Source organism: Ovis canadensis, chromosome 1 (genome assembly GCF_042477335.2).
Source record: "Ovis canadensis isolate MfBH-ARS-UI-01 breed Bighorn chromosome 1, ARS-UI_OviCan_v2, whole genome shotgun sequence".
NCBI classification, from domain to species: Eukaryota; Metazoa; Chordata; class Mammalia; order Artiodactyla; family Bovidae; genus Ovis; species Ovis canadensis.
The window spans coordinates 20468051-20482853 of NC_091245.1; the positions used below are offsets into that span (position 1 = coordinate 20468051).

General features: G+C 40.3%; 1 protein-coding gene across 1 annotated transcript in view; it reads right to left on the reverse strand.

The window, feature by feature from the left end:
* ZSWIM5 (zinc finger SWIM-type containing 5) overlaps positions 1-14803 on the reverse strand; it is a 168633-nt gene that overhangs the window by 110941 nt on the left and 42889 nt on the right. The window lies entirely within an intron of this gene.

Consider the following 14803-nt stretch of genomic DNA (forward strand, 5'->3'; position numbering starts at 1 on the left):
ATACTGGAGTGGGTAGCCTATCCCTTCTCCAGCAGATCTTTCTGACCCAGGAATTAAACCAGCATCTCCTGAATTGCAGATTCTTTACCAACTGAGTTACTAGGGATGCCCAACATAATATTCTTCAGCCATAAAAAGACAGAACGCTACAACTTGGATGAACCTTGAAAACATTAAGAGAAAGAAACCAGACACAAAAAGTCACATATTGTATTATTCCATTTATATGAAATATCCAGAACAAGCAAATCCACAGAGACAGAGAGTAGATTAGAGGGGACAGAGGAAACACATTAATGGGTACCGGGTATTCTCCTGGGGTGATGAAAAAAGTAAAGTGCTATAATTCTCCAAGCCAGGCTTCAGCAACTTCCAGATGTTCAAGCTGGTTTTAGAAAAGGCAGAGGAACCAGAGATCAAATTGCCAACATCCCCTGGATCATGGAAAAAGTAAGAGAGTTCCAGAAAAAACATCTATTTCTGCTTTATTGACTATGCCAAAGCCTTTGACTGTGTGGATCACAATAAACTGTGGAAAATTCTGAAAGAGATGATAATACCAGACCACCTGACCTGCCTCTTGAGAAATCCGTATGCAGGTCAGGAAGCAACAGTTAGAACTGGACATAGAACCCTGTATGCAAGACAGGAAAAAAGACAGATGTGTATAACGGACTTTTGGACTCAGAGGGAGAGGGAGAGGGTGGGATGATTTGGGAGAATGGCATTCTAACATGTATACTATCATGTAAGAATTGAATCGCTAGTCTATGTCTGACGCAGGGTGCAGCATGCTTGGGGCTGGTGCATGGGGATAACCCAGAGAGATGTTGTGGGGAGGGAGGTGGGAGGGGGGTTCATGTTTGGGAACGCATGTAAGAATTATAATTAAAAAAAAAAAAGAACTGGACATAGAACAACAGACTGGTTCCAAATAGGAAAAGGAGTATGTCAAGGCTGAATATTGTCACCCTGCTTATTTAACTTTTATGCAGAGTACATCATGAGAAACACTGGGCTGGAATAAGCACAAGCTGGAATGAAGATTGCCGGGAGAAATATCAATAACCTCAGATATGCAGATGATACCACCCTTATGGCAGAAAGCGAAGAGGAACTAAAAAGCCTCTTAATGAAAGTAAAAGAGGGGAGTGAAAAAGTTGGCTTAAAGCTCAACGTTCAGAAAACTAAGATCATGGCATCTGGTCCCATCACTTCATGGCAAATAGATGGGGAAACAGTGGAAATAGTGGCTGACTTTATTTTTCTGGGCTCGAAAATCACTGCAGATGGTGATTGCAGCCATGAAATTAAAAGATGCTTCCTCCTTAGAAGGAAAGTTATGACCAACCTAGACAGCATATTAAAAAGCAGAGACATTACTCTGTCAACAAAGGTCCATCTAGTCAAGGCTATGGTTTTTCCAGTGGTCATGTTCGGATGTGAGAGTTGAACTATAAAGAAAGCTGAGCACTGAAGAATTGATCCTTTTGAAGTGTGGTGTTGGAGAAGACTCTTGAGAGTCCCCTGGGTTGCAAGGAGATCCAACCAGTCCATCCTAAAGGAGATCAGTCCTGTGTGTTCATTGGTAGGACTGATTTGAAGCTGAAACCCCAATACTTTGGCCACCTGATGTGAAGAGCTGACTCATCTGAAAAGACCCTGATGCTGGAAAAGATTGAGGACAGGAGGAGAAGGGGATGACAGGATGAGATAGTTGGATGGCATCACCAACTCAATGGACATGGGTTTGGGTGGACTCTGGGAGTTGGTGATGGACAGGGAGGCCTGGCGTGCTGCAGTTCATGGGGTCACAAAGAGTTGACACAACTGAGCAACTGAACTGCACTGAATAGTATCCATACACTGTGGATGCATCAAATTCCACTCAACTGCACACTTGAAAATGGTTACTTATATTGTGTGAATTTCATGCCAATTTTTTAAAAGGGAAAGCATCTATGTTTTTAAAAATTAGGACTTAAAATAGTATATAAACATATGTTATACGTTATGTGAGGAAAAGGAAGAGAAAAAGCAGAAAGTAAAATAAGATCATTAACTACTGTAATAACTGTGAGATTCAAAGGATAGCATTTCAACTGAAAAGCCACAAAGTAAAAGGTTAAGTTAAAAAAAGATGACTGTGGTCATGGTAAAAGGTATTAACATAAAAATAACCACAAGAACAAATAACAAAAAACAGTCCTTTCCACATACCAAATGAAATCTTGAAAGAATAAAAAATACATGGGAACAAGCTCTTAGGAAATACAATACAGCAGTAATTAAAAAAGAAAATAATCATACAACAGTATAGAGATGAAACATTTTAGTTACATCAATAAATGGAAATGGGCTTAATTCATTTATTGAAAGAGGAAGATTTTCAACTGGCTTTTAATAAAATCTAAATCTATGCTATGTACAAGAGAGACATCTAAAACACAGAGAATTAGAAATACTGAAAATAAAAGAATAAGCAAAGACAAAACAGGCAAATAGAAAAAAATTTTTAAAAAGCAATCCTGATCTCAGACAAAGTAGAATTAGGTGAAAATGATTAAATGAAACAATGAAGGATATTTTATGGTGATAAAAGCCAAAATTAAAAAGAAGACATAACAGGTGTCTATATCTACCCAGCAAAAAAGACAAAAACCCCCTGTATAAAGCAGAAATACAAGGAGATAAAAATAAGAAATTGATAGAAACCACTACAAGTAGAAAGCTTTAACAGCGCTCTTAGTAAAAGATAGGTGAATTGAATTGAATCGCCAGTCTATGTCTGACGCAGGATACAGCATGCTTGGGGCTGGTGCATGGGGATGACCCAGAGAGATGTTATGGGGAGGGAGGGGGGAGGGGGGTTCATGTTTGGGAACGCATGTAAGAATTAACTATATTAAAATTTAAAAAATAAATAAATAAATACATAAATCCAAAAAAAAAAAAAAGATAGGTGAATTGAACGAAAAACAAGAATGGATATAGAAAAATCTAATAACACAGTCAATACAATCTTATGGAAGTATCAATATAAATAAAACACCACACTCTAATAATAGAGAATATATCTTCTTTTCAAGTGCTCATAACATGTTCACAAAACATGATCAGAACAGCAGCAAATCCCATAAAGTACAGAGCAATATTAAAACAACATGCTCTGATAAAGCAAGAAACAAAAAGTCCCTCTGACCTAAAAATGAAAAAGTCTTCTGTTAAAAAACTCTTGGGTAAAAGAGGAAATAAAAACAGAAATTAGAAGATTTCTGAAAAAACAGCAAAACACTACAATAGGATCCATTTAAACCACTGTTCAAATTCATAACATTAAACACATATCAATAACAATAAAGAAAATTAATTAGATTATCATATTAAAAAGCTAGAAAAAGAACAAATAACAAACAGAAAGAATACACATCAAGTAAACAATAAAAATGAAAGAAAAACTGGTAAACTAGAGAACAGAAATTAGTTATTGAAATTAATATATTAAAATCCCAGCTCCTTGGGGGACAAAACCAACAAATTGGACAACATAAGAGAAAACTCCACTTACAAGAGCAAAAAAAAAAAAAGGCAAATATTCAGAATAAACTTCAGACATGCATGAAGAAATCCATAAAACACTATGGAAAGAATAAAAGTGCTTGTTCAAAGATATACCTCATTCTTAGGATATCTCAAAATCACCAAGATTTTCAGTTCAGTTCAGTTCAGTTCAGTCGCTCAGTCGTGTCTGATTCTTTGTGACCCCATGAATCGCAGCACACCAGGCCTCCCTGTCCATCACCAACTCCCGGAGTTCACTCAGACTCACGTCCATTGAGTCAGTGATGCCATCCAGCCATCTCATCCTCTGTCATCCCCTTCTCCTCCTGCCCCCAATTCCTCCCAGCATCAGAGTCTTTTCCAATGAGTCAACTCTTCACATGAGGTGACCAAAGTACTGGAGCTTCAGCTTTAGCATCATTCCTTCCAAAGAAATCCCAGGGTTGATCTCCTTCAGAATGGACTGGTTGGATCTCCTTGCAGTCCAAGGGACTCTCAAGAGTCTTCTCCAACACCACACTTCAAAAGCATCAATTCTTCGGTGCTCAGCCTTCTTCACAGTCCAACTCTCACATTTATACATGACCACAGGAAAAACCATAGCTTTGACTAGACGGACCTTAGTTGGCAAGGTAATGTCTCTGCTTTTGAATACGCTATCTAGGTTGGTCATAACTTTTCTTCCAAGGTGTAAGTCTCTTTTAATTTCATGGCTGCAGTCACCATCTGCAGTGATTTTGGAGCCCCCCAAAATAAAGTCTGACACTGTTTCCACTGTTTCCCCATCTATTTAGTGTTCCCTAAATAACATAATTTAATGCAACCCAAATAAAAGTACCAAGCTGTTTTTCTCAAGCTAGACAAGTTGATATTAAAGTTCATATGGGAAAATAGACACAAAAGAATAGCTAAGAAAATACTGAAAATAGAAAGCTTATGAGGAGAAATTACTACCAGACATAAAACTTGCAGTCTTCAAAAGTAAAGCAGTATAATACCAGCACATGAGTACACAGAAAGACCAATGGAATAAAACAGCAAGTAAAGAAACTGACTCAATTTGGAAGTACATAATAAAGGTGATATTCCAAATCACAAGGACAAAGATGGACTTTTTAATAAACGGTGTTGGGATGACTGAAAAAAAAAAAGATAAAATTAGATTTCTCTTCATGCCATATACAAGAATAGACTTCAAATAGATCAAGGATCTAAATGTAAAAGAATGAAACCATACAAGTACTAGAAGAAAACGTAAGTGGGTTTCTCTACAACTCAGATGTAAGGGAGAAGCCATAACTCAAAATTCATATTAATAAAAGAAAATATTGTTAGATTTGACTACATAAAAATGAAAAACAATTTGCTTGGCCTCAAATACCATAAAATCAAAAGACAAATGACACATAAAAATCAATTTAACTTTCTCTATTCTTCATTTTTCTCCTAAGTGCCTAGTACATGCAGCTGCTGCTAAATCGCTTCAGTCGTGTCCGACTCTATGTGACACCAGAGATGGCAGCCCACCAGGCTCCCACATCCCTGGGATTCTCCAGGCAAGAACACTAGAGTGGGTTGCCATTTCCTCCTCCAAAGCATGAAAGTGAAAAGTGAAAGTGAAGTCACTCAGTCATGTCTGACTCTTCGTGACCCCATGGACTGCAGCCCACCATGCTCCTTCATCCATGGGATTTTCCAGGCAAGAGTACTGGAGTGGGGTGCCATCGCCTTCTCCGGCCTAGTACATCAGTTCAGATGTACACTCAGACTCATGTCCACTGAGTCCGTGATGCCATCCAGCCATCTCATCCTCTGCCGTCCCCTTCTCCTCCTGCCCCCAATCCCTCCCAGCATCAGAGTCTTTTCCAATGAGTCAACTCTTCACGTGAGATGGCCAAAGTACTGGAGTTTCAGGTTTAGCATCATTCCTTCCAAAGAAATCCCAGGGTTGATCTCCTTCACAATGGACTGGTTGGATCTCCTTGCAGTCCAAGGGACTCTCAAGAGTCTTCTCCAACACCACACTTCAAACGCATCAATTCTTCGGTGCTCAGCCTTCTTCACAGTCCAATTCTCACATCCATACATGACCACAGGAAAAACCATAGCCTTGACTAGATGGACCTTAGTCGGCAAAGTAATGTCTCTGCTTTTGAATATACTGTCTAGGTTGGTCATAACTTTTCTTCCAAGGAGTAAGCGTCTTTTAATTTCATGGCTGCACTCACCATCTGCAGTGATTTTGGAGCCCCAAAATATAAAGTCTGACACTGTTTCCACTGTTTCCCCATCTATTTCCCATGAAGTGATGGGACTGGATGCCATGATCTTTGTTTTCTGAATGTTGAGCTTTAGGCCAACTTTTTCACTCTCCTCTTATAGTAAGCACTTAATAATGATAAATGAAATTATCATTATCACCCAGCTTAGATTCCTTAGTCCATTATTTTAATCACTCTTTGGATATTTGTCAATATCCCAAAACCTGTTACTCAACTATCTTTATATGATAACTACCTGGCAAAACCTTAATCCTAGAACTATTTGTCATCTCCATACATGATTGACAGACACTGAGGCACAATTATGCTGACTGGTATAATTGAAAATGTGGGTTCACCAAATCTATTTGTGCTCACAACACTGTTAGGCATTCTTTCTTGTTTAAATTTATTTATTTATTTATGGTTGCACTGGGTCTTCTCTAGTGCACGGCCTTTCTCTAGTTGCGGAAAGGCCAACATTTTAGAGACTGAATTCGACATCTTTCCCACCCGACACTGCCCCCAACCATCCAAATACTTCCCCTCCCTTCTCCAGCCCCCTTACAATGGCACTATGATAAGGTCAGAAACCTGGCAGTCATCCTTGTCTCCGACTGTTGCCCTACCAGCAACAATCCCAACAGCTAATCAATCATCAAATCATGCTCACTACTTGTAGCATGTGTAGAATCCAACCAGTTTTTCACGAGTTCCTTGAGCCTAGATAAATATTATTTTCTAGCAACTTATAGTTTTTCAAAACCCACCTTCCTGCCTCTACTCTTACCTTAATTCTTTCTGCAAACTGAAGTCAGTTTTCTAATTGGCTTAAGACTCTTACAAGGCCATCTTTGACCTGACCTTAGCCAAACTCTTCAACTTCAGTAAATTTCTTTCTGTCTCAAAAACATCACTCTCTCATCTCTGGGACTTTGCAAACACTATTTTCTCTTTACTGAGATACTTTCCTTATACCTCTTAATCTGATTAACTCTTATAGAAACTTTAGGTCTCAAACACAACATCACTTACTCTAGGCTCTATCTTATTTCCCAGAAGAGTTAAGAGCCTGCTGTCATTTGTTTCCTACCCTATACTGCCCTTGGCCCCAAGGAATTTACAATGTGATATAAACAAACACATAAAAGAAAGGAGTCTTTTTTTTTTTTTCCTACATGGGAATCAGAGAGAAGGTGACATCTGAATAGTTTTAAAGAATGAAGAGAGGTCTAGCTGAATGATAAGGATACTACTCCTCCTCTTCCCTTGAAAATACAAACACAGGGAGGGAAAGATATGAGACGGTTCTGTCCAAACAAATATATGAACATGTACACATGCAAGGCATGAGGAAGGTTTGAAGGAGTGAGGTCAGAGACAAGTAATTTTGTATTATAGTGGCATCAAGTACAAGAGTGTAACAGACAGCATTCAGTACTTCTCAAAGGTGGGCTGGAGACCATCTGCTTCAGAATCACCAGGCATCAGATTTAATCAGTCAGGACCTCTGGAATTGGGGGCCCAGTAATACACAATTGTGGGTAATAACCCAAGAGATCTTATGTACATAAAAATTTAAGAATTATATGGAATAATTTTTTTAATAGCGAGAACTGATGGTTTTGAACTGTGGTGTTGGAGAAGACTCTTGCGAGTCTCTTGGACTGCAAGGAGGTCCAACCAGTCCATCCTAAAGGAGATCAGTCCAGGGTGTTCACTGGAAGGACTGATGCTAAAGCTGAAACTCCAATACTTTGGCCACCTCATGTGAAGAGTTGACTCATTAGAAAAAACCCTGATGCTGGAAGGGATTGGGGGCAGGAGGAGAAGGGGACAACAGAGGATGACATGGCTGGATGGCATCACCGACTCGATAGACATGAGTTTGAGTGAACTGTGGGAGTTGGTGATGGACAGGGAGGCCTGGCGTGCTGCCATTCATGGGGTCGCAAAGAGTCGGACATGACTGAGTGACTGAATTGAACTTACAGTTACCAAGATTCCTCTGGGATTAGAAGTAGGAATCAGGGTTTGTTCATTTTAAATAGAAGGTGTATCTTTGAAGCTTTCAGACAATACAATGGAAAGGGAAATGCTTGTATTCAGCTATTACATGGCAAAGGGTGTGTGCATGCATGCATGTGTATATGCTCAATTGTGTCCAACTCTTTGCGGACTGTAGCCTGCCAGGCTCTGCTATCTGTGTAATTTTTCAGGCAAGAATACTGAAGTGGGTTGCCATTTCCTCTTCCAGGGGATCTTCCCGACCTAGGGATTGAAGGTGTGTCTCTTGGATCTCCTGGATTGGCAGGCAGAGTCTTTACCAACTGTGCTACCTTGGAAGCCTGGGAACGGGTGATATTCTGCTAAATATAGCATATAGGGACTTGGGTTGCCTTAAATTTAAATTAGAGAATAAGAGTCTGCATTTTCACTTTTAGTTTTATGAAGCAGATCACACCAGCTGTAATAACATATGTAAAGATTTAGTAGAGTCTGGCTCACTGCAATTAATCAATAAATATGGTTATTATTATTTTAGAGAAAGAAGCAAAGGTCGTTATAACATTTACAGTCTGAATACTGGAGAGAATGATCACAACGGGGAGATTAGGAGAAATATCTGAGTTTGTGGGAAATAACTGGCTACACACACACACACATTGAGTTTGGGGTGGAAGAGAGGCATCCAAACAGAGACACTATTTGCTTAAGATGCAATTTCCTATCATTTCTGCTGGTTGAAATCGTGTCCTTCCTCTACCTCATTTTACCTTCCACTTTTCTTTCTGCCCCTACACCCTTTCCAATTATTCTTCCCTTCTTTAGTTCCGTAGTACATTTATATTTCTGCTATTACTCTTACTACATCTTATTTATATCATAATTATTTTCTACATATAAGTCTTGTCGACTACATTGCGAGTTCCTTGAGAATAGGAAGAGATTAAAGTCAGGTAGGTGGTTTTTGTTTTTCCCAAAGGATATTACTGGTGGTTCAGTTCAGTTCAGTTGCTCAGTTGTGTTCGACTATTTGCGACCCCATGGACTGCAGCATGCCAGGCCTCCCTGTCCATCACCAACTCCCGGAGTTTACCAAAACTCATGTCCACTGAGTTGGTATGCCATCCAACCATCTCATCCTCTGTCGTCCCCTTCTCCTCCCACTTTCAATCCTTCCCAGCACCAGGGTCTTTTCAATGAGTCAGCTCTTCACATCAGTTGGCCAAAGTATTGGAGTTTCAGCTCAGCATCAGTCCGTCCAGTGAATATTCAGGACCAATTTCCTTTAGGATGGACTGGTTGGATCTCCTTGCTGTCCAAGGAACTCTCAAGAGTCTTCTCCAACACCACAGTTCAAAAGCACCAACTCTTTGGTGCTCAGCTTACATGACTGGAAAAACCATAGCGATAACCGGACAGACCTTTGTTGGCAAAGTAATGTATCTGCTTTTTAATATGCTGTCTAGGTTGGTCATAACTTATCTTCCAAGAAGCAAGCACCTTTTAGTTTCATGGCTGTGGTCACCATCTGCAGTGATTTTGGAGACCCCCAAAATAAAGTCTGTCACTGTTTCCACTGTTTCCCCATCTTTTTGCCATGAAGTGATGGGACCAGATGCCATGATCTTAGTTTTCTGAATGTTGAGTTTTAAGCCAGCTTTTTCACTCTCCTCTTTCACTTTCATCAAGAGGTTCCTTAGTTCTTCTTCACTTTCTGCCACAAGTGTGGTGTCAGCTGCATATCTGAGGTTATTGATATTTCTCCTGGCAATCTTCATTCCAGCTTGTGTACAGCCCTGACTTACTCCTTTTCTGATCTGGAACCAGTCTGTTGTTCCATGTCCAGTTCTAACTGTTGCTTCTTGACCTGCATACAGATATTTCAGGAGGCAGGTCAGGTGGTCTGGTATTATCATCTCTTGAGGAATTTTCCACGGTTTGTTGTGATCCACACAGTCAAAGGCTTTGGCATAGTCAATAAAGCAGGAATAGATGTTTTTCTGGAACTCTCTTGCTTTTTCCATGATCCAACAGATGTTGGCAATTTGATCTCTGGTTCCTCTGCCTTTTCTAAATCCAGCTGGAATATCTGGAAGTTCTCGGTTCATGAACTATTCTCCAAGCCTGGCTTGGAGAATTTTGAGCGTTACTTTTCTAGCGTGTGAGATAAGTGCAATTGTGCAGGAGTTTGAGCATTCTTTTGCATTGCCTTTCTTTGGAATTGGAATGAAAACTGACCTTTTCCAGTCCTGTGGCCACTGCTGAGTTTTCCAAATTTGCTGGCATATTGAGTGCAGCACTTTCACAGCATCATATTTTAGGATTTGAAATAGCTCACTTGGAATTCCATCACCTCCACTAGCTTTGTTCGTAGTGATGCTTTCTAAGGCCCACCTGACTTCGCATTCCAGGATGTCTGGCTCTAGGTGAGTGATCACGCCATTGTGGTTATCTGAGTCATGAAGATCTTTTTTGTATAGTTCTTCTGTGCACTCTTGCCACCTCTTCTTAATATCTTCTGCTTCTATTAGCTCCGTGCCATTTCTGTCCTTTATTGTGCCCAACTCTGCATGAAAATTTCTCTTGGTATCTCTAATTTTCTTGAAGAGATTGCTAGTCTTTCCCATTCTGTTGTTTCCCTCTATTTCTTTGCATTGATCATTGAGGAAGGCTTTCTTATCTCTTCTTGCTATTCTTTGGAACTCTGCATTCAAATGGGTATATCTTTCCTTTTCTCCTTTGCCTTTTTCTTCTCTTCTTTTCATAGCTATTTGTAAGGCCTCCTCAGACAACCATTTTGCCTTTTGCATTTTTACTGGTGGTTAGTATTTTACAAATCTGTCAGTAGCAGAACTTCCCTGGTGATCCAGGGGCTAAGATTCCTAGCTCCCAATATAGGGGGCCAAGGTTTGATCCCTGGTCAGGAACTAGATCCCACATGCTGCAACTAATGGTTCAAATGCTGCACCTAACGATCCCTCATGCCACAACTAAGACCCGGTGCCACCAAATAAATAAATAAATATTTTTTAAAATCTATTAGGAGCAATCAAGGAAAACATCCAGCACTCTATGTACTCTAGATAAAACACCTAAACTTCCCCATCACTATTCGCAGGATAAACAGAAAGAACCAAGGATTGTGCATGATCCTAGCAAGACTCCTGATCCTCCTATTGCTCAACACTCACAGCTTCAACTAATTGCCTTGAGACCTTCAGGACTAATCGCACAATGCCCTTTATGCCCCACCACTTCAAGAAGTCCAGAGCTCCTAGGTCATTCCTCAATGCCCAGATACTAATCCCTGTCTCTATGGGCAATAAGACAATTCTCCATATGCCTCAGCACCACTTATTCCCCTTCCCTGCTTTATTTTTCTGCACAGCACTTGCCACCACCTTCTATTTAACTGTCTGTATTCTGACTCTTAAATGTAAGCTCCATGTGTACAGAGATTTTTTTTTGTCTGTTTTGTTCATTGCTGTAACTCCAGAACCTAGAATAGTCCCTGGTTACTGGTAGAGCTCAATGAATATGTGCAGAATAAATGGATACATATTTGTTAATTGAGTCAACAAATATTTGAGCACCTATAATACATCCCTAGGATACATTAGTGAACAAGAAAGGCATGGTCCCAATCCTGAGGCAGCTTACAGTTTGGGGGAAAGATGACATTAAACAATACTATATAATTATTCATAATTATGAGAAGTGCTCTGAAGGACAGGATATGTAAAAGGGAGAACTAATCCAGTGGGATATGAATGAGGATTCCAAGCTAGAACCTGAAGAAATATATTTAAGCAAAGACTAAAGAAAAGGTAGGAATTGGGTGAGCAAATTTGGAGGAGGAAATGGCAACCCACTCCAATATTCTTGCCTGGAGAACCCCATGGACAGAGGAGCCTGGTGGTGGGCTACAGTCCATAGGGTCGCACAGAGTTGGACACGACTGAGCACAACACTACCACCAGGTGAGCATATTAGAGCAAATGAAGATTCTAGATAAAAAGACTGTGCCAAGACCCTAAAGAGAGTAGTGGCTCAGAGGTTAAAGCATCTGCCTGCAATGCAGGAGACCTGGGTTAGATCCCTGGGTTGGGAAGATCCCCTGGAGAAGGAACTGGCAACCCACTCCAGTATTCTTGTCTGGAGAATCCCATGGACAGAGGAGCCTGGTGCGCTGCAGTCCACGGGGTCACAAAGAGTCGGACACGACTGAATGACTTCACAAGACCCTAAAACAGAACATAGCTGCTTGTTTAACAGCTTTGTTAAGAAAAAATTATATGCAACAAATTACACCTATTTAAAGTGTACAATAGGTTATGTTTTGATGTATTAAGTTTGACATAAGTTTTGACAAACATACATGAAACCATCATCACAATTAAGATAATGAACATATCCATCTCTACCCTGGCACATAATAATCTGCATTTACTTAAATTTACTGGTAACTAACCATGCGTCAGGCCCTGAATAAACATCAGTATATGATCCCAGCCCTTTGGTATTTAAAGATCAATATGTATCTAGCTCAGGGAAGCGAAAGAAAGCCAGTGTAACAATGTCTGGAAAAGTAGGCAGAGCCATACTATAAAGAATATGTACCTTATATGTGACTAACCATCATCAGTTCAATTCAGTCGCTCAGTCGTGTCCGACTCTTTGCGACCCATGAATCACAGCACGCCAGGCCTCCCTGTCCATCACCAACTCCCGGAGTTCACTCAGACTCACGTCCATTGAGTCGGTGATGCCATCCAGCCATCTCATCCTCTGTCGTCCCCTTCTTCTCTTGCTCCCAATCCCTCCCAGCATCAGAGTCTTTTCCAGTGAGTCAACTCTTCGCATGAGGTGGCCAAAGTACTGGAGCTTCAGCTTCAGCATCATTCCCTCCAAAGAACACCCAGGGCTGACCTCCTTCAAAATGGACTGGTTGGACCTCCTTGCAGTCCAAGGGACTCTCAAGAGTCTTCTTCAACACCACAGTTCTAAACCATCAATTCTTCATCGCTCAGCTTTCTTCACAGTCCAACTCTCACATCCATATATGACCAATGGAAAAACCATAGCCTTGACTAGACGGACCTTTGTTGGCAAAGTAATGTCTCTGCTTTTCAATATGCTGTCTCGGTTGGTCATAACTTTTCTTTCAAGGAGTAACCATCATAATACATAGTTATTTAAGCTTCTTGACACTCTGCATTTAAGGCGATATTTATAAATGAAAAATTTCAATGAAATTAGTTTTTTAAGTATCTTTCAGACATTACAGTTTGTATCTATTTAGTATGTCTAACTTTTAAAAAATGTGTGCATCTGTCATTTTAAAATTTCAGGATGATAGAATAATACTTAATATTATATGTTTTCACTTATATATATATTTTTTAAAAGACATTATAGATAGGTGGTGATGACCTTGGCGTTCCAGGTGGCACAGTGGTCAAGAATTCGACTGCCGATGCAGAAGATACAGGTTCAATCCCTGGGTCAGGAAAATCCCCTGGAGCAGGAAATGGCAACCCACTTCAATATTCTTACCTGGAAAATTCCATGGACAGAGGAGCCTGGTGGGCTACAATTCATGGGGTCACAAAGAGTTGGACCTGACTGAGCATGCACACACATACTTAAAAGGCCTCACAGACCGTGTTTTGTTTTTTATAAAAAGAATAATGGGAGCAAGCAAGGCAAGGACTCAAACCATGCTAGACTTGAATGGGAAGCCATAAGAAGGTGTTAAGCAGGGCAGTGACCCGGTCACAACTGTTTTTTCAGAAAGATCATGCTGGGCTTTCCTGGAGGCTCAGTGGTAAAGAATCTTCCTGCCAATACAGAGGACATGGGTTCCATCCCTGGTCTGTGAAAAGCCCATATGCCATGGGGCAACTAAGCCTATGTGCTAGAACTACTGAACCTGTGCTCTAGAGATTGGGAGCCGGAACTACTGAAGCTTGTGTGCCCTAGAGCCCGTGCTTTGCAACAAGAGAAGCCACCGCAATAAGAAACCAGCACACCACAACTAGAGAGTAGCCCCTGCTCTCAGCAACTAGAGCAAAAAGCCCATGGAGCAACAAAAACCCAGCACAGCCCAAAATAAATAAATAATTTAGAAAAGAAAGATCATGCTGAGAGATATGTGAAGAATAGGGAAATGAAAGTAAAGAGTAGCTTCTGGAGGAACCAGTTAAGTGAGTGCAATAATAGTCCTGGCAAGAGATGATGATAGTTTGACCAAGGGTAGTGGCAGCAGAAAGGATAAGTTTTAGACTGAATCAAGAGAGTTAGGAAGCAGGACCATCAGGACAGAGTGGTGGATTAGATATGATGGGTAAGGAAAATGGAGGAGTCAAAGGTGAGTCTCAGTTTTCTGACTAAACAATTAGTTGGATTGGATGTGATGTCATTAGCAAGACAGCAGATTCCAGAGGAAGAAGATTTTGATAGAAACAGTGAATTCAGTCTTGGACATAGTGAGTCTGATGATCTAAAGAGATACGTAAGTGGACACACCCAGAAGGCAGTTAATTATACCAAGATTTGATGGAACAGATACAGACTGCAAAGGTGATGAGAAACCTTATTAGGCAAAGAAAAGAAATAAAAGGCATTCAAACGGATGGAAGTAAAACTACTAACTCTATTCACAGACGGAATGGCCTTACATACAAGAAATCCTGAGGGAGCTACACAAAAACTATTAGAGATAAATAAACAATTTCAGCAAGGTTATAAGATCAATATACAAAAAATCAATTGTACTAATATGCACTTGCAATGAACAAGGAAATTTTAGAAAAGCAGTCACCATCACCCAGGAAAGTTTTCTCATGCCCCTCACCAGTCAATCCCCTCCAGAGGCAACCACTGTTCTCTTTTTTTAGCTGTTGATTTCATGTCTTCAATTGTTTTCAAAGGAAATTTGAGTCTTCTTTCAGATGCTGAATCCACTCAACATC